Source organism: Pongo abelii, chromosome 20, assembly GCF_028885655.2.
Source record: "Pongo abelii isolate AG06213 chromosome 20, NHGRI_mPonAbe1-v2.0_pri, whole genome shotgun sequence".
NCBI lineage: Eukaryota > Metazoa > Chordata > Mammalia > Primates > Hominidae > Pongo > Pongo abelii.
Window position 1 is genome coordinate 63,584,772 of NC_072005.2, and position 21,324 is coordinate 63,606,095.

At 40.9% G+C, this 21,324-nt stretch overlaps 1 protein-coding gene and 1 long non-coding RNA gene across 7 annotated transcripts in view; one reads left to right on the plus strand and one right to left on the minus strand.

Moving 5' to 3' along the window:
* The window catches only part of PEG3 (paternally expressed 3), a 54,263-nt gene extending 39,398 nt beyond the window's left edge, over positions 1–14,865 (minus strand). For 2 of the 5 annotated variants that reach the window (XM_054539187.2, XM_054539186.2), the window contains exon 1: positions 8,186–8,309. The gene's annotated coding sequence lies outside the window, so the exon portion shown is untranslated. Of the gene's footprint in view, positions 1–8,185; positions 8,316–14,320 lie in introns of those variants that run through there. The other 3 variants (XM_054539185.2, XM_063720344.1, XM_063720342.1) reach the window with 3 other exon arrangements.
* On the plus strand, positions 14,327–17,851 carry LOC134760740 (uncharacterized). 2 transcript variants are annotated; one of them, XR_010138673.1, is made up of 4 exons: positions 14,327–15,011; positions 15,215–15,283; positions 15,377–15,559; positions 17,547–17,851. It is a non-coding gene; the product is annotated as an uncharacterized LOC134760740 (long non-coding RNA). The 2 variants fall into 2 exon arrangements; XR_010138672.1 differs by lacking the exon at positions 17,547–17,851 and having other exon boundaries at positions 15,377–16,381.
* Positions 17,852–21,324: the final 3,473 nt, after the last annotated feature.

The window sequence follows — 21,324 nt, forward strand, 5'->3', positions numbered from 1 at the left end:
TGAAAAATGACATTGGATTTTTTTTATGGAAATTGCGCTGAATCTACACATCACTTTGGGTAGTATGGAGATTTTAACAATAGTTTCTAATCCATGAACACCAGATATTTTTCTATTTGTGTCTTCAACTTCTTTCATCAAAGTCTTATAGTTTTCAGTGAACAGGTCTTTTATCTTTCTGGTTAAATTTATTCCTAAATAATTTGATGGTATTGTAAAATGGAATTGTTTTCTTGATTTCTTTTTCAGATAGTTTATTGGTAGTAGTACCTGCAAACAATATTGGTTTTTACTGCAACTTTACTGAATTTGTTTATTAGTTAAACAAGTTTTTGGCAGCATCTTTAAGGTCTTCTATATATAAGACCACATCATTAGCAGAGACAATTTCACTTCTTCTGTTCGAATTTGTATGCCTTTTGTTTTTCCTTATCTTGCTCCTGGTCTTAAAGGAAAACCTTTCTGTCTTCTACCATTGATAGTGATGTTAGCTGTGGGCCTGTCATATATGACCTTTAATATTTTGAGGTATGTTCCTTCTATAGATAATTTGTTGAGTTTTTATCATGAAAGGAAGTTAAATTTTGTCAGATGCTTTTTCTGCATCAATTGAAATGATCACATTTTCTATGCTTCATTTTGTTAATGTGGTGTATCACATTTACTTATTTGTGTATGTTGAACCATCCTTACATCCCAGTGATTAATCTCACTTAATCATAGTGTATGATCCTTTCAATGAGCTGTTGAATTTAGTTTGCTAGTTATTTTGTTAAGGATTTTTGCGTGTATGTTCATCAGAGATATTGGCCTGTAATTTTCTATTTTTGTAGTGTCTTTGCCTGGCTGTGGTATCAGGGTAATGTTGACCTCATAAAATGAGTTTAAAAGTTTTCCCTCCTCTTTAATTTCTGGAAGAGTTTGAGATGGCTGGGTGTTAATTCTTCCTTAAATATTTGGTAGAATTCACCAGTGAAGCAATCAGGTGCCAGGCTTTTCTTTGTTGGGAGGTTTTTGATTATAGATTCAATCTCCTTACTCTTTATTGATCTGCTCAGAACTTCTATTTCTTCATGATTCAGTTTTGGTAGGTTGTATGTTTCTAATAATTTGTTCACTTCTAGGTTATCCAATTTGTTGGTGCATACTTGTTCACAGTAGTATCTTATGATCCTTTGCATTTCTGTGGTATCTCTCCTCTTCCATTTATAATTTTATAATTTTGAGTTTTATAATTTTATAATTTATAATTTATTTTATAATTTATAATTTTATAATTTTGAGTTTTTTCTTAGCCTAGCTAAAGGTTTGTCAATTTTATCTTTTCAAAAAACCAGATTTCACTATTATGATCGTAGTTTCGTTGATTTTTTCTATTGTTTTTCTATTCTCTATTTATTTCTGCTCTGATCTTTATCTTTCCTTCGTTCTCTAGATTTTGGGCTTAATTTGTTCATCTTTTTCTAGTTTCTTGAGGTGTAAAGTTAGGTTCTTTGAGATCTTTGTTTTTCTTAATATAGAATTTAACACTATAAACTTCTCTTTTAGCATTGCTTTCTCTGCATCCCACGTTCTGGCATGTTGTGTTTCCATTTTCATTTGTCTCAAGATATTTTTTATTTCCCTTATGATTTTTTTCTTTGACCTACTGGTTGTTCAGGAGTGAGTATGTTAATTTCCACATGTTGTTTTCCAATTTTCCTCATTATTGATTTCTGGTTTCATACCATTATAGTCAGAAAAGATACTTCGTATAGATATCAATCTTCTTAAATTTATTAAGGCTTGTTTTGTGGCCTAACATGATTTGTCCTGGAGAATGTTCCTTGTGTGCTTGAAAAGAATGTATATTCTTCTGCAGTTAGACGGAATGTTCTGTATATGTGTGAGGTCTATTTGGCCTACAGTATTGTTCAAATCTTATTGTTTTCTGCTTACTCTATACATTACTAAAAGTGAGGTATTGATGTGGTTTCACTCTGTGTCCCCATCCAAATCTCATCTTGTGGCTCCCACAATTCCCAAGTGCTGTGGGAGGGACCCAGTGGGAGATAGCTGAATCATGGGGGCAGGTCTTTCCTGTGCTGTTCTCATGATGGTAAATAAGTCTCACAAGATCTGATGGTTTTGAAAATGGTAGTTTCTCTACACAAGTTCTCTTTGCCTGCCACCATCCACCTAAGACTTGACTTGTTCCTCCTTGCCTTCTGACATGATTGTGAGGCCTCCCCAGCCATGTGGAACTGTAAGTCCATTAAACCTCTTTTTCTTCCCAGTCTTGGGTATGTCTTTATCAGCAGCTTGAAAACAGACTAATACAATAAATTGTACCAGTAGAGTGGGGCACTGAAGAGATACCCAAAGATGTGAAAGCAACTTTGGAACTAGGTTAACAGGCAGAGGTTGGAATAGTTTGGAGGGATCAGAAGACAGGAAAATGTGGGAAAGTTTGGAACTTCCTAGAGATTTGTTGAATGGCTTTGACAAAAATGCTGGTAAGTGATATGAACAATAAGGTCCAGGCTGAGGTGGTCTCAGATGGAGATGAGGAACGTGTTGGCAACTGGAGCAAAGGTGACTCTTCTTACATTTTAGCAAAGAGACTGGCAGAATTTTGCCCCTGCCCCAGAGACCTGTAGAACTTTGAACTTGAAAGATGATTTAGGGTATCTGGCAGAAGAAATTTCTAAGCAGCAAAGCATTCAAGAGGTGACTTAGGTGCTGTTAAAGGCATTCAGTTTTATAAGGGAAGCAGAGCATAGGGAATGCTTCCAGTTTTTGCCCATTCAGTATGTTATTGGCTGTGGGTTTGTCATAGATAGCTCTTACTATTTTGAGATACGTCCCATCAATACCTAATTTATTGAGAGTTTTTAGCATGAAGGTTGTTGAATTTTGTCAAAGGCCTTTTCTGCATCTATTGAGATAATCATATGGTTTTTGTCGTTGGTTCTGTTTATATGCTGGATTACGTTTATTGATTTGTGTATGTTGAACCAGCCTTGCATCCCAGGGATGAAGCCCACTTGATCATGGTGGATAAGCTTCTTGATGTGCTGCTGGATTTGGTTTCCCCGTATTTTATTGAGGATTTTTGCATCGATGTTCATCAGGGATATTGGTCTAAAATTCTCTTTTTTTGTTGTGTCTCTGCCAGGCTTTGGTATCAGGATGATGCTGGCCTCATAAAATGAGTTAGGGAGGATTCCCTCTTTTTGTATTGATTGGAATAGTTTCAGAAGGAATGGTACCAGCTCCTCCTTGTACCTCTGGTAGAATTCAGCTGTGAATCTGTCTGGTCCTGGACTTTTTTTGGTTGGTAAGCTATTAATTATTGCCTCAATTTCAGAGCCTGTTATTGGTCTATTCAGAGATTCAACTTCTTCCTGGTTTAATCTTGGGAGGGTGTATGTGTTGAGGAATTTATCCATTTCTTCTAGATTTTCTAGTTTATTTGCATAGAGATGTTTATAGTATTCTCTGATGGTAGTTTGTATTTCTGTGGGATCGGTGGTGATATCCCCTTTATCATTTTTTATTGCGTCTATTTGATTCTTCTCTCTTTTCTTCTTTATTAGTCTTGCTAGCAGTCTATCAATTTTGTTGATCTTTTCAAAAAATCAGCTCCTGGATAAAAGTTCGAAAATTTTGCAGCCTGACAATGCAATAGAAAAGAAAATCCCATTTTCTGAGGAGAAATTCAAGCCTGCTGCAGAAATGTACATAAGTAAGGAGGAGCCAAATTTTAATCCCCAAGACAATGGGGAAAATGTCTCCAGGGCATATCAGAGGTCTTCATGGCAGCCCCTCCCATCACAGGCCTGGAGGCGTAGGAAGAAAAAATGGTTTTGGGGGCTGGGCCCAGGGTCCCCGTGCTGTGTGCAGCCTAGGGACTTGGTGTCCTGCATCCCAGCTGCTCTAGCCATGACTAAAAAGGGCCAAGGTACAGCTTGGCCCATGACTTCAGAGAATACAAGTCCCAAGCCTTGGCAGCTTCCATGTAGTGTTGAGCCTGCGGGTGCACAGAAGTCAAGAATTGAGGTTTGGGAACCTCCACCTAGATTTCAGAGGATGTATGGAAACACCTGAAAGTCCAGGCAGAAGTTTGCTGCAGGGGTGGGGCTCTCATGGAGAACCTCTGCTAGGGCAGTGCAGATGGGAAATGTGGGGTCAGAGCCCCCAAACAGAGTCCCTACTGGGGCACTGCCTAGTGGAGCTGTGAGAAGAGGGCCACCATCCTCCAGACCCTAGAATGGTAGATCCACCTACAGCTTGCACTGTGCACCTGGCAAAGCTGCAGACACTCAATGCCAACCCATGAAAGCAGCCTGGAGGGAGGCTGTACCCTGGCAAAGCCACAGGGGCAGAGCTGCCCAAGACCATGGGAACCTACCTCTTACATCAGCATGATCTGGATGTGAGACATGGAGCCAAAGAAGATCATTTTGGAGCTTTAAGATTTGACTGCCCAGCTGGATTTTGGACTTGCATGGGCCCTGTAGCCCCTTTGTTTTGGCCAATTTCTCCCATTTGGAACAGCTGTATTTACCCAATACCTGTACCCCCATTGTATCTAGGAAGTAACTAACTTGCTTTTGATTTTACAGGCTCATAGGCAGAAGGGACTTGCCTTGTCTCAGATGAGATTTTGGACTGTGGACTTCTGAGTTAATCCTGATATGAGTTAAGACTTTGGGGGACTGTTGGGATGGCATGATTGGTTTTAAAATGTGAAAACATGAGATTTGGGAGGGGCCAGGGGAGGAATGATGTGGTTTGGCTCTGTGTCCCCATCCAAATTTCATCTTGTGGCTCCCATAATTCCCATGTGTTGTGGGAGAGACTCAGTGGGAGATAGCTGAATCGTGGGGGTGGGTCTTTCCTGTGCTGTTCTGATGAGATCTGATGGTTTTGAAAACGGTAGTTTCCCTGCACAAGCTCTTTGCTTGGCGCCATCCATGTAAGACTTGACTTGCTCCTCCTTGCCTTCTGACATGACTGTGAGGACCCCCAGCCATGTGGAACAGTAAGTCCGTTAAAACTCTTTTTCTTCCCAGTCTTGGGTATGTCTTTATCAGCAGTGTGAAATTGGACTAATACAGGTACTGAAATCCTCTGACTTTATTTCTAGGTGTTTGTTTGTTTGTTTTTGAGACAGAGTCTCGCTCTGTAGCACAGGCTGGAGTGCAGTACCATGATCTCGGCTCACTGCAACCTCTGCCTCCCGGATCCCAGTTATCCCAGTTAAGCAATTCTCCTGCCTCAGCCTCCCGAGTAGCTGGGATTACAGGCGCGTGCCACCATGCCCAGCTAATTTTTGTATTTTTAATAGAGATGGGGTTCCACCATGTTGGCCAGGCTGGTCTTGAACTCCTGACCTAGTGATCCACCCACCCCAGCCTCCCAAAGTGCTGGGATTACAGGCATGAGCCACCATGCCCGGCCATATTTCTAGTTTTTAAAATACCTAAAACTATACATATTGATAGGTATAAGCCACATAAGCAAAAGTTCTTTAGGGTCCTCATTTTCATGAGTGTAAATGGGTTTTGAGACCAAAAAGCTTGAGAATCTCTGGTCTACAATAAATCTGTAATAGTCTGGGTTATTTGAGCAGATTGGATGGAAATCTGTCTTTTTCACTATTATGCTCTCAAGGCCTAGCACAAAGCTTAATACACAGAAGTCTCTCGATAAGTGCTTATTCAGCTATTGTTTCAGCAAATATTTGAGTACCTACTATCTTATTAGGTTGGTGCAAAAGTAATAGTGGTTTTCGCAATTACTTTTAATATAAGACCCAATGCTAGGTCAACTTCATGGTTCATTGTAAATCAAATTGAAATGGTCCCTGCCATAACTTATTTATTTAATATGTCTTCAGAGTTTCAATCCAGCTGGGAAGAGACATTCAATAAACCTTTAAAGATTATGGTAAATGCTTTAAACAAAACAAAACAAAACAAAAAAAAACAAAAACAGGATGCTGAAATGAGGATGGTTGTGTTTGTATGGTAAATACAGAATAGTCAGGGATCTCTGAGGAAGAGAAACTAAGACTAAATTTTGAAAAAGCCAGCCTGGGGAAGAAGAAGGGAAGAACATTTCAAAAAGACAAAACAGGCAGGGTGTGGTGACTCATGCCTGTATCCCAGCACTTTCGGAGGCTGAGGCGGAGGATCACCCGAGGTCAGGAGCTTGAGACCAGCCTGGCCAACATGGTGAAACCCCGTCTCTACTAAAAATACATATATTAGCCAGGCATGTAATCCCAGCTACTACTCGGGAGGCTGAGGTGGGACAATCACTTGAACCCAGGAGGCAGAGGTTGCAGTGAGCCGAGATCACGCCACTTAACTCCAGCCTGAGCAACAGAGCGAGACTCCATCTCAAAGAAAAAAAAGAAAAAGAACAAAACAGCAATATACAAAGATAATAAAGGAAAAAAACAGAAAAGACATAAAGTGGCTACAGGATAATGAGGGGTGTAAAATGAGGTTGTACAGGTATTCAAAAGCCAGCTCTTTTGGAACTGTAGATTAAGAGGAAGATCTTGAACTTAATCCTAAATGTAATGGAGGCCATTAAAGATTTTTAAATAAGGCCTGACACAGTGCATTTTAAGATGATTCATGTTGCTCTGTGGAGAACTAGGGGATTAGAGATACTTAACAGAGGAAGCAGGAAGACCAGTTAAGGAGCAGCAAAGGATGGCAGGGCTCCAAACTAGTATGGTGGCAGTAGAGATAGGGAGAAGTGAACAAATACAAGATGTACTTTGGAAACAATATAGAGAAATCTTGCTGATGATTTGTGTATGTGTGGCAAAGAAAAAAGAATCAGAAATGAGTTCCACATTTCTGGTTTGGACAACTGGGTGCACAGAAGTGTTATTTGGTGAGTATCTGAGACACAAGTTTCAGGGTAAGAGCATAACATCAAGAGCTATGTGGGACATGTAATATTTAAAATGCTTATACTAAAGCAAGTGGAGACACTGAGCAGGGATTCTGGAGAGGTCTCTGCTAGAGCTCTGAAGTCCTCCACACATAGCTGATTTGTTGCATGCTCAGATTAAAATAAACACTACTTTACAAGATAAATAAAGAAACCAGTTCTTAAGTATTTAGAATTCATGTGTATATATTCAGTGCTGCTGGATAAATATCTTCAGATACAAATTTGTATACCGTTCCTCAGTAGTGCAAATCTAACAAATTTTCCTTAAGGAAAACTTTTATTTTTTAACTCTCTCAAGTAGGAGTTTCAGGACAATATAAAGCCAAACATTCATATTAAAGTAACCAACCCTTTCACAAAAAGTACCACTAAGTCCAAATATTAAAAGAACAGTTCCCAAAAGCAATTAATTACATACAGGATTAAAGACAGGCAAAAGACCACCTCCATCATGAATCAGATATTATAAAATGAAAATATGTCAAGTCTGGCAGACAGTGTTAAGGTTCAGAACTAAAGTTCAGCTTATATGTCCCTGTCCAAAAGGGCACTGGACACCATTTCTCATGAGAAGCTAAAACATTCAGTAGTCAAGCTATAACACGGTAACCAAAATAGTATATGTAGAAAATGCAAGGTTACTCATCCACTTTTTGCTCAAGTTGGCTAGCCAGAAAGCTCTAACCCTGAACTGGCAAAATGGTAGATGTTCATTTATCTAACCATCTAATAAACAGGTAATGAGTATCAACTACATTCAGACACTAGAGACACAGTGATAAACAATGGAGACACAGTCTCTGCCTTCATGGGGTTTATAGCTGCTCACTGATGAAGCCAAACAATCAAATAATCATATAAATAACATAAGTAACAAGCAATAAATGTGATGAAAGAAACATTGTACTATAACACATATATCAGAGAGCCTGACCCAGTCTAGGTAGTAAGGAAAGACATTCTATGCCTAGTTAACAGTGTGCACAAGGCTTATGAGGCTGGAGGAATACAGAAACCTGTGTAGCTAGAATACAGAATGGCATAAGATAAAGGCTACAGAAGCACAGAAGAGTCAGACCTTGCAAGCCCCTGTAGGCCATTTAACGACTGGAGATCCCATACAACCCACAACTGTAGCACACTACAAGAATTTCTCCCAGGTGAGATCGGCACTCACATCTCAACCAGGTCCCCTGAAAAAAGCATGATTTCCACACATACTCACATGTCAATGCCTAAGAACATGACCAGAATGATAAGGAGAGCTACTCTGGCTTCCACAATGCAGATCATCGTGCAGGTAGAGAAAATGCATTTTTATCTGGTTGGTTTTAAAGGCCCAGCATGAGATAAACCTAAGAAGAATGGAGAAAAAGGCAATAATTGATATAAAAGTAAAACATGAATCAGAAAGCAGAAAAACATCTGGAGGCAAGAGATACAGATTTAACAAAGTCTAACAATAAGTGAAATGTTCACAAAGAGGAGACTGGATGAATAAATTATGGCACATACATTAATAGAAAAATCTGCAATGATAAAAAAAGCATGCAAAAACTCTTATGGAACAATCGCCAAGATACATTGTTAAATGAAAAGCTAAGGTGTTGAACAGTAAACACAGTATACTTCATTTATTAATTAAAAAGAGAAATACACTGTATACATATTTGCTTCTATATGCATGAAATAACACTGGAAAGATATTCACAAAACTATTGACATTGGTTTTCTTTTTTTTTTTCTTTTTCTGACTCAAACACATCTCCTGAGACACTGGTTATCCATAGAGAGGGAAAGATGGGAGGAGGAATTTTCTCCTTTTTGAATTTCAAACCACACAAATATATTACCTATTAAAAGTTTAAAAAATGTTAATATTCAATATGATTTTAGATGAGTACATATGAAAATTTTAATGAAAAGGAACATTTTCAAGGAAATAAAAATTAGCAAACTGACTGCCAAATGGGGGGGGAAAAAGGTAAGAAAAGCCTTCTTACAAAGAATCCTGTATGTTAAAACTTTCTGGTACATTTTAATAATCTAGCCCCCACAGGCTCCATGAGATAAAACTAATATTTATTGAATATTTCCCGTGTGCTATATACTGCATCAAGCATTACATGCATTTGCAGCTCATCCTCACAGTTCCTGAGATAGGTGTCCTCATCACCTCTATTTTACATATAAGGAAACTGAAGCATACCCAGTAAGTAACTCCAGAGGTCAGACTCTGCAACCACTATCCTACATTAATTCTGTATTAATAAACTGGAAAACCTTAAAGAAATGCATCATCTTCTAGGGAAACAGAAATTACTTGAAATCTGTTTGACTGGAAGTGTTCTTCCAATGCCTAAGGAACAAATTATTCTTAGTCTGCACAGATAGTTCCCAGGACATTAAGAAGAAAAAGACGAGGGCTTGCCAATTCATTGAACTAAATTAGAAGAGTGGCTTTCAAGAACATATTTCCTACAATGAAAATGTGTTACAAGAATAGCTATCTTGTATGGGACACTCACCCTGTGCCAGACACTGGAGTAAGTGCTTTATAAAAGATCGGGGTGCCACTTGGAAAACAATCTGGCAGTTCTTCAAAACGTTAAACATAGAGTTACCACATGACTTAGTAATTCTACTGGTAGGTAAAATTAAAACATGTTCACACAAAAACTTGCACATCAATGTTCTTAACAGCATTATTCATAACATAGCCAAAAAGGGGAAAAAACCCAAATGGCTATTAGCTGATGAATGGATAAATAATGTATAGCCAAACAAGAGAATATTATTTGGCAATAGAAAAGAACAACGTTCTAATACATGCTACAGCATAGATGAACTTTGAAAACAGTATGCTAAGTAAAAAAAGGCAGTCACAAAAGCTCACACCTTGTATGATTCCATTTACATGAAATGTCCAGAATAGGCAAATCTATAGACAGAAAATAGGTGAATGGTTCCCTACAGTTGGAGGAAGAGGGGAATGAGGAGTGAAGGGCTTTTTTTAGGGTAATGAAAATGTTCTCAGATTGAGGGCAGTGATGGCCATACAACTCTGAATATTACTAAACACCACTGAACTGTACACACTGTAAATAGGTGAATTGTATGGCAGATGAATTATATCTTGGTAAGGCTGTTATTAAAAATACATATCTAGGTGTATTTTCCTAACAACCTTAATGAAACTGAAACTAATACACTTATTTTGTAGATGAGAAATCTGCAGCTCAGAGGGGATGCTATCTACTCATGGTCATAATCTAAATAGTTAAGAAAGCCAGAATTCAAATATGAGTTTTTCTATCTATATTGCTTACTATCTCCCAACACAATCCTATGCAAATGCACTGAAAATCTTCAAGAAACGGCCCCCTTTTTCCTTAGAAAACAAACTTATGGGTTGGGCGTGGTGGCTCACGATTGTAATCCCAGCACTTTGGGAGGCCGAGGTGGGCAGATCACCTGAGGTCAGGAGTTCGAGACCAGCCTGACCAACATGGAGAAACCCCGTCTCTACTAAAAATACAAAAAAAAAAATTAGCCAGGCATGATGGTGTATGCCTGTAATCCCAGCTACTCGGGAGGCTGAGGCGGAAGAATTGCTTGAACCTGGGAGGCGGAGGTTGCGGTGAGCTGAGATTGCACCATTGCACTCCAGCCTGGGCAACAAGAGCAAAAGTCCGTCTCAAAAAAAAAAAAGAAACAAACTTATGACTAACAGGTTCATGAAGGCAGCCTCCTAATACAGTTGAAAATCCCAAATCGAAAAAAATCAGAAATCCAAAACACTTCTGGTGTCAAGCATTTCAGATAAGGAATACTCAACCTATAATGCTATTAAGCATTTCAAACCTACAGTAAGAGGGAAGCTGTCCATTTAAGAAGCTAGCAGATGGCTTCCAAGTGCATCTTAATTCAAGAGTGCCCTGGAGAATAATAAAAATAATAGCTATAATTTATTAAACTTTTACAATGGGTAAGGCCTGGCACCAAGTACCTTATGTGAATTATTATGTTTAATTATCATAACAACTTAATAAGGTAGATGCCATTATTACCCAGGTTTTACAGATGAGAGGCAAGCCTTAAGAGGTATCTTTTCCCAGGTTACAAGCTAAAGGGTGGCAGAGCTAGAAATCAAACTCAAATCTGTTAGATTCCTGAGCCTCAGCCCTCAACCACCACTGGGTACATTTCTAGGCTATTAAATTTGAAAGCCATAATGAAATGGAACGTTCTTGAAAGGAAGGGAGATAATAAAAACTTGGCAGATGTCAGGGGAGTACTTTCCTCAAAAATTTCTCCAAGCCTTTGCCATTTATAGGCAACTTTCTTCACATTTCCAAAGAACAAACAATTCTTATGCTTTACAAATTGTGTAATTTCAGCAAAAAGAGACAAAAGTGTTTCATTTGAAGAAAGCACATGGATTTTCAACCCCAAATATATCTTATTTTGACATAATGAGAATGTGTATGTACCAGGAATGTGTCTGAGCACTTTCTAATTGTTAGCTTCTTAAATCTTCAAGACAACTATCTAAGTTAGGTACTATTAATAATCCCTATTTTACAGATGAGGAAGGGGAGGCACAGAGAGGGTAGATGACTGGCACAAAGTCACATGGCTAGAAAGTGGCTAGGATTAAAAACCAAGTCATCTAGCTCTACCCTCCAGCACTTAGTCTACTCAACCAACTCTCAAAAAAGAATATGCTATAGCTAATATATGATTAACTGGACTCCTAGCACTGTGGATTATCACACTGACTCCCTTCACATGTATTACCCAACTGACAACCAAGAAGGTAGGTAAGTTTACTGCCTATTGCAAGATGAAGACTATGAGGCTGAGTGATGTGCTAATTTGCCCAAATACACCCAACTAACACATATCAGAACCAAAATTTTATTAAACCCACGTCTTTCTGACTCTATATCACACCACTAGTCAATGTGTCATGAAATACTATGGTAAGGGTCAGCAAACTACAGCAAGCAGGCCAAGTCCAGTCCGCTGTGTTTTTATATAGTTCACACAGCCAAAATACAAAAATTCTGTTGAATCAAAAATAGATGGGCCGGGCACAGTGGCTCACACCTGTAATCCCAGCATTTTGGGAGGCCGAGGTGGGTGGATCATGAGGTCAGGAGATTGAGACCATCCTGGCTAACACAGTGAAACTCCGTCTCTACTAAAAATACAAAAAATGAGCCAGGCGTGGTGGCACGCACCTGTAGTCCCAGCTACTCAGGAGGGTGAGGCAGGAGAATCGCATGAACCTGGGAGGTGGAGGTTGCAGTGAGCCAAGATCGCGCCACTGCACTCCAGCCTGGGCGACAGAGCAAGACTCTGTCTCAAAAAAAAAAAAAAAAAAAAAGTTGATGGTTGAAAAAAACCAAAATATTCATGAGAAAATTAAATGAAATCTAAATTTCAATGTTCACAAATAACACTGGCTGTGTTTTACTGGACCCAGACACACCCATTTATTTACAGCTGCTTTCACACTACAAGGACAGAACTGAGTAATTTTGACAAGACATCGGTATATCGAACAAAGCCTGAAATATTCGCTGTTTGGCCCTTTACAGAAAAGATTTGCTGACCCTCTTTGTTATTATATTTAAAACTCTTATTAAAATGGACGAGTAGTACACAAAAAGTACCCCCCCACCCCCGAAAAAAGGAAAAAAAAGCATGGCCTCGAAAGGTGACTGGAGTAGGAATGGAAACTAACCTCCAACTTTCAAGGAACAAATAATGTCTCTGTTCCATAAAGTGTTCCAAGGCCTAGAAAACAGTGGAGGGCTTCCCAGTTCATTTTAATTAACTGGTTCACAGAGGTTTACAATCCCTAAGCTGTTTTAATTGGAAAGAACTCTGCAGAATGGAAATAACAACAGCTGGCAGTTATGGAACTTTCCCTATGCTGCCAGGTGCCGTGGTTAAATAGAAGATTTCTATTTAATCTTCCTGACAACCAGGAAGGTTGGGTGCCATTGTTATCCAATTCCACGGATGAAACTGGGTCCTGGGGATGTTAAACAAATTGCCCTATGTTCCACATAGAGCTCAGCACTCTAACCCTCATTTCTGCCCTCCAAAGATTAGTCTTAACACCACACCATTTACTTTTATCTAATAAATCTGCAAATATAAGGAAATACATAATTTCCTGAAAAAATACAAAGTACCAAAAGTAGCTATCAAAATAATCTTGGTAAGCTGTATAAATTTCCTACCAACTCCCAGGAAGCAAATAAGTATGTGCCACAAATTGATCTGGGTCATAAGAAAACAGACAAGTTTTAATACCCTAGCTCACTGGGTTGCAATAGCACTCATCTCTAACTCATCACCACTTAAAAAAAAAAAAAAAAAGGCACAATTAAAAAAAAAACTATGCAAGATAATGATAGCTAACATTTTTAGCTGAACTATGTGCCAGACACTAAACACTTCTCATGCAATAACTCATTTAAACTAGGAATAAGTATCCCCTGCAGACTAAGACATGAGGTTAAATGGTTGTTCAAAATTACACAAGCGAGAGGGCCTGGATCCAAATCCAAGCCAGCAAGTGAACAAACCCGGCATCCTTAACAGACTTTCAGCTAATAAGTCTGAAAATCCTAATTATACATGCTCAATCCAGGGAAAAAAGAAATTGACAAAACTGAGCCAAACTTAAGGGGATAAAGGGGTGCGCGGTATACCTACAGCTTTTAAGTAATGTCAACAGTCTCTACAATTCACTCAGCAAAGCTGTTCTGAACCAAAACTATTTTCCTCTAAAAGAGGAAAGACCAAACTCCACGTAAACGTTACAATATGGATGAACTTCAAAAGTGTTATGCTAAAGGTAAGAAGCCAGCCGCAAAACATCATAAATTGTACAATTCAGTTTTCATGGAACGTCCAGAAAAGGGAAATCTCAAGAGCCATAAAGTGGATTAGTGCTTGCCTGGGGCTGATCCTCAAATGGGCTCGAGGGAACTGGGGATGGTGAGATTGGTTGACGTAAACATTCTAAAAATGGGTTGCGGTGATGGCTGTACAACTCATAAATGTACTAAAAAATATTCAGTTGTACACTGGGTACATTTTGACGTAATCTGCATCTCCACAAAACTGTCTAAAAGAGGCTGAGTACCCCAGCAACTGCTTCTTGTCGAAAGCCATTTCCTATACTCTGTGCTAGGCGTCTCACAGGTTTTTTTCCCCGGTCAAATCAACGCTAATAATCGGAAATACAAAGTTCTGAGAAACGCTAGCGTAGAATGGGTGCACTAGGGGTAAGGGGATGGGCCCCAGACTTCAGCAGCCGTTCTGGGAAGTTGCTCGCCTTTTTCGAAGACTCTAGCTGCAAAGCTGGAAGCCGTCGGTGGGGCACGGCAGAGAAGAGACCAAGTCTGGCGGATGAATCCTGTGATTATCAAGTCACCTGGGTAACGCCCAACCACGACGGGCTGGGTCTCAGCGGGAGGCCTAGAGCCTGGAGCGGACTGGACTCCGCGGCACTGCCGTCTGGAGGACATCGGCGGTATCTCCCCAAGAGACGGGAAGTCCGTGTGTCGAAGAGGCGCGGGACGCAAGCCCACAAACCTGGCTGACCCCAGGGAGAGGCCGAGCGTCCAGCCCGCGGGGGCCCAAGATGGTGCCAGAGTTCGAGGCCCTCTGCGCATGCACGCCGCCCGCCTTCGAATCTAGCCCTTTCGCCGTTGTGGTTTGTTCTCCCGGTTCCTCTGAAGGAGTTGGTCAGCAGAACCATGGCCTCCATTGACTACGTCCTCAGAGTCGCAGCTCTCTTCAGTCGAGCTCCAGTCACAGAGGACGGTTGTGGTGAGACCCAGGCAGAACTATTTCCGGTCAACTAGCTCGCGGGTAGTGCGCATGCGCTTCGTGCAGGGCCCTGAGCAAGGGCGCCTGGGAAACCGTGCGTGAAGTGACACACGCCCTGTCCTCAGGGAGCTCACGGCCGACTGGGAAACAGGAGAACGGGTCAAACTTGGGACGCCTGTCAGCTATACCCCAAGGTCTGTGATAGAGCTTGGAGAAATGTGCATTTGGACACATTATTTTTACATTGTGATCTAGACAGTGAGGTAATCTTTTAAAAAATAAGTTTTAAAATTCTATTAAATTTCAGTTTTAGAATTAGATTTAATTATATTTTGAATATTTTGAAATATTTTGAAATTTAATACGGTTTTTTGTTTTTTCGGTTTTTTTGAGACAGGGTCTCGCTCTATCACCCAGGCTGGAGTGCAGTGATGTGATGACAGCTCACTTCGCCTCAACTTCCCAGGTTCAAGTGATCCTTCCTCCTCAGCCCCCTGAGTAGCTGGGACTACAGGCATGCGCCATTGTACACAGCTAATTTTTTTTTGTATTTTTGTAGAAATGGGGTTTCACCACGTTGCCCAGACTGATCTCGAACTTCCGGGCTCAAGAGATCCGCCTGCCTCGGCCTCCCAAGATTTCGTTATGTTGTGGGGAAAAGACGTGTGATTCTATGATCAGAATGAAAGCTCTGAGAGGGCCACTCATGAGTGTAGGTGCAGTATCCTCTGCGCCTTGCATGGTAATTGGCATGGAATGGATGCTTCTCGAGTATTTCTCAAATGACTGACTGGAGTCTTTGAAAAAGGCACCCTGAGTTACTGTTAACGGATAGATTCGCTAATAATTAGCTACTGTTAATCGAATAGATTAGCTAATAACACCAACTTTTGATTTGTCTCAGAGTGACCTAGTGTGAAAAGTAGGGTTGCAGATTTAGTAAATAAAAAATGCAGGATAACCCTGTCAAATGTGATTTTCAGATAAACTAAACAAATAATTTGTTAGCATAAGTATGTCCCGTTTGGATACACTGGGTGTCCTATATTTTGTCTAGCAACTTAGAAGACATGTTAAGGTGGGGAGGAAAAATGACTGTGTTCCTCTTAGAAAAAGAACTGGAGGAGAAAAGAAAACGGTACCCAGAATTTGTAAATAAGTACTTCCAAACAATTCTAAAGCAGGTCAGAAAGCTACACTTGAGAAACTGTGATTTATAAAGTTTGTGGTAAGTGTTGTATTTATATCATCTTAGTTGAAACCTCTTACACAGTAGAATGATTATTTTTATTTTATAAGTGCAGAAAGAAGCTCAGAGATAGGAGGTTACTTGTCGAAGTTCTAATATTTTCACTGTCACCCCAAAAAATATGTATTGAGGCCTCTCGGTGGCTCACGCCTGTAATCCTAGCACTTTGGGAGGCTGAGGCAGGCAGATTGCCTGAGCTCAGGAGTTTGAGACCAGCCTGGCCAACATGGTGAAACCCTGCCAGTACTAAAAGTACAAAACATTAGCCAGGTGTGGTGGCGCTACCCTGTAGTCCCAGCTACTTGGGAGGCTGAGGCAGGAGGATCGCTTGAACCTGGGAGGGGGTAGTTGCAGGGAGCGGAGATCACAACCACTTCACTCCAGCCCGGGCGACAGAGTGAGATTCTATGTCAAAAATAAATAAATAAATAAATAAAATAATTATTATTATTTATTGAGAGCTGACTGTGCGCTGCTGGTCTCGGATTTCTATTCCACATAATCTGCCTCCAGAGCTGGAAAATTCCAGTGTCTGACCATTCCTCAGCCTCCCTCCCCTTCCCCACTCCAGCTGCAGTTTCTATGGTAACAAACTGAACCTGCTTCTGTAGCTAACAAGAGCTAAGAGTTTTTGAAAGGGAATAAGCCAGAACAATTGACGTCAGCATACCCTGGCTGGGGGATGGGAAGGACTGCTTGAAGCCCTAAAGCCTTCTATTCCTCCATCAATGGTTTATGCAAGAATTTTGTATGTGTCAACATCTGTCCTTGGATGGAGTCTCTGCAAAAGAACAAAAGTTGTCTATGTAAACCTCTGCAGACCCCATGAATTCATAAGTTTTCACTTCAGGAATTGCTTCAAACACTGGTGACATAAACTTTATGCATCCTTACCATTTATTAAAATGTATTTAGTCATTATTCAACTAATAATGATGGGGGGCACTTCTACATATCAAACAGTGCTAGATCCCAAGGATATAATTACTATCAAAACAGACAGTCTCTATTTTCCTGTTTCTTAGAGTTCAGTGGAAGAGACATTTGTTTATTCTTCAGTGTATTCTGAGGACCCGTATGTGTGAGACATGTATTAGGGACTGGGAGATACACAGATGAGTTCAAAACAAATCGTTGAGCTGCATGGAAATGATCCTGGTGGGATTGGGGTCAGACATTAAATAGATAATCACAAGACAGCAAATATTTACTGAGCAGCTACTGTGTGCCAGGCACTGTTTTAGGCAAGGGGAGGACAGCAGGGAACAAAATAGACTTGCTATCTGTTCTCATGGAACTTACATTCTGATGGAGAGGGAAAATATATAAATGAATTCATTTGCTTTTAGTTAGAAGAAAAAGGATATTAAACTCAAATTGACTTAAATAAAAAGGAGAATTTATTGGCCCGAGTAACTGAAAATGCCAGAGATACAATTGATCTCATCAGTATTCATGAACATAATTTATGTTGTTGCAGATCTCTGTAGTTTTTCTGCCCAACACTCCTTCCCCAGGCTTCCTGCCATAGAAGACTTCTTTCCTATGGAGAACTGATTGGCATCTGACCTAGGCCTGGTCACTTCATGCTGTTGCTATGCCCACAGTGATTGGTTCAGGAATGGGCGCATGACTCCAATGGGCCAGTCAGAGACTTACTTACCTGGGACTTTTCCTTGGGAATTATGAGAAATATCGTTCCCTTTGCTGGGATGCTAAACTGGTCTGAAGTGTGCCTGACCTATAGCCATCTTTTTTGCCTATCTGAATAAATCAAGAAAGAGCATCCCACTGTGTGTTTTTAAGCTTCTACTAGATAATGCATGTAATATGCTTAGCACATAGTAAATTCTCAATAAATGTTAGCCAGTGTTGTTAGTGATTTACAAAGGAATGAGTGAGAAGATTGTTTGAAGGAACTGAAAGATTGTGGGTTTGTTAACTGCTTCAAAATGAAGGTAAATCAGGAGGGTTTTTGGAGTGCCTGGAATGAAAACATGGAGGTCCACAGTATAGAGGAATGTTTCCTCTGAGCCACGATGCGGTTTTATGAGCTGTCCAGGTTCACTGAAGAATATACTTGCCTGGATTCAAAATGCTTGGACCAACCCATTCAGACATTCACTGACCCCTTCCCTGGGTAAGATTCTGTAAAAGAGAAGATGCACAAGGCATGATCATAGCCATTAAGGACCTTATACTCAACTGGAGTAGCAGGGAAGTGAACAACCAGTAACAGTAAGGCCAGAGGAGTACGGGGCAAGCTTCAGCTCCACATTCATTTACATAAGAAATACACTGGAACATATCTAACATGTCAGCCATGGTGCGAGGTGTAAGACATATTGTATTGAACCAAATTGATGCCTTTTTTATTGGAACTTATAATCAAGTGCAGTGGTTAGCAAAACTTCAGGAACAGACCAGACAATAACTATTTTAGGCTTGTGGGCTGTACAGTCTCTGTTGTAACTACGCAACTCTACCATTTTGTGTAAAATCTGTCATGGACAATATGTACGTGAATGAACATGGCTATGTTCCACATTATTTTGGGACACTGAAATTTGAATTTCTGATGATTTTGTCACATCAAAAATATTCATCTTTGGATTTGTTTTCAACCATTTAAAAATACTGAAACCATTCTTAGCTCATGAGCCATACAAAAACAAGCAGTGGGGCCGGTTGTAGTTGCTCATGCCTATAATCCCAGCACTTTAGGGAGGCCAAAGCAGGAGGATCACTTGAGCCCAGGAGTTCCAGACTAGCCTGAGCAACATAGAGAGACCCTGTCGCTACTAAAAATAGAAAAATTAGCTAGGCATGGTGGCACATGTCTGTAATCCTAGCACTTTGGGAGGCCAAGGAGGTAGGATCACTTTAGCCCAGGAGTTCAAGATCACCTTGTGCAACGTATCAAAACTTCATCTCTACATAAATACTAAGGCTTAAACAGCAGAAATTTGTTGTCTCACAGTTCTGAAGGCCAGAAACCCAGCAGGGCTGGTTCCTTCTGACAACAGGGAGGAAGGATCTGTTCCAGGCCTCTCCCCTAGCTGCTGGGGGTTTGCTGGCAGTCATTGGCCATCGTTGGCCTCCATTGGCCATTGCCCTGATCTCTTTCCTCATCTGCACCTTGTATTCTCCTGTGTACACATCCGTGTCCAAATTCCTCCTTTTTATAAGGACCCCAGTCGTACTGGATTAGGGCCTGTTGTACTCCAGTGTGACCTCGTCTTAACGTCTTACATCTGCAACAACCCTATTTCTACATAAGGTCACATCCTTATGTAGTCTGGGGGCTCAGACTTTAACATATGAATTTCTGGGGTGGAGTTGGGGATCCCACAGCAGCAAGTGTGCCAGCCTCTTTGCTGGTCTCCCTGCTTCCACTTTTTCCCACTTCCTTTCATTTCTCCAACCTAGGCAAGGGTGACCTTTCTAAAATGCAGACAGGACCAGGAGCCTGCTGTGAGTCATGGGGCTCATTGAGGCCTGTTTTTTTGGTTTTTTGCTTTTTGGGATTTTTGTTTGTTTGTTTGCTTGTTTTTGAGACAGAGTTTCGCTCTTATTGCCCAGGCTGGAGTGCAGTGACGAGATCTCAGCTCAGGAATCAAGGGAGCATTCCTAGGTGTCGTGGGCCAGCGTCCCCTCTGCACATTCAGCCCATGTGGATGTTTTGAAGCTTCCTCTCCTCGGGGAGCACAGGCTTCAGCCAGAAAATTCATCCCATTTGTCTCAAAATTTCTGTAACTCTCCAAAGAAATTTGATCATCTCCCACTATCAGCACTGTCAGTTGGGGTCTGTCCCCAGGACTCCATCCATGTTGCCACCATCTCTCCCTGGGCATCTGCTGTGGCCTCCTAAACGTTCTTCCTTTTCTATCTATTCACCTTCCACCCGTTCCACACACACACAGTGGCCAAAAAGAAAGCCTCACTGTGTAATCTCCTCCCCCTGCTCTGGGTACCCCAGGGCTGCCTGCCCATCAGGGTAAAGTCCAAGTGACCAACGTGATGCCTCGGGCCCTCCAAATCCAGCCTTGCCAGCTGGCCCAGCTTCACCTCTCTCTGCTCCCATCCTGGGTCTCCATGCTGTGGCAGTAATGACAATCTTCCAGTTCCCTGAGGAGGCCACGTCCCCTCTGAGGAGCTGGCTGTACTCGCTGTCCCCACAGACTCATTTCTCCCCTCCCGTTTTCTCCTCAGTTCGCTCCAACCAGGATTAGCTGCCACTCTACAAAATCTTCTCAAGATCAACGATAACTTCTGCCTGACCAACATGGTGAAACCCTGTCTCTACTAAATATAAAAAATTAGCTGGGCGTGGTGGCTCTTGCCTGTAATTCCAGCTACTTGGGAGGCTGCGGCAGGAGAATCGCTTGAACCTGGGAGGCAGAGTTTGCAGTGAGCCGAGATTGCGCCACTGCGCTCCAGCCTGGACGACAGAGCGAGACTCTGTCTCAGAAAACACACACACACACACACACACACACACACACACACACACGATAACAAAAAACAAACAAAAACTACATCAGACACTTTCTAGAGATTAGGAATGTATTGGTTAAAAATCAGGTGAGGCAATTGTCTCTGGCGATGATGTCTTGAAATTAAAATATGAATGGAAACCCAATGTGGTCTACCCTTACAATGGAATATTGTTCAGCCTTAAAAAGAAGGAAACTCGGACACTTGTTACAACATCGATGAACATTATGACATTATGTTAGATGAAAGAAGCCGGTCACAAAAGGACAAATACTGTATGATTCCACATGAGGTACTTAAGAGTAGTCAAATTCATAGAGAAAGAAAGTAGAATGGTAAGTGCCCGGGGCTGAGCTGCAGGAAATGGGGAGCTGTTGTTTAATGGGTACAAAGTTTCAGTTTTTCAGGTTGAAAAGAGTTCTGGGGCTGGATGTTGGTGATGGTTGCACAAAGATGTGAATGTATTTAATGTCACTGAACTTGAGGATTAAGCTCTGATTTTTTTTATCTTGCCCAAAGTCCTATGTAAGGGGTCTGGGAAGTCATGCCCTACAAACCATAAATTCTCATCAGATAGATTTTGTTTAACCCTATATATCGTAACTTACTTTCTCATCTGACTCTGGCATAACATTACGTGATGAAGAAGAAAGTCAAAATATTTTACCCCAAACATGTTTCTTTGCCATATTTTGAAATGGCCATTGAAAGCTGTCCTTTGTGGGGGAAGTTCGCATCTGTAAAGAATCTCTATAAACATA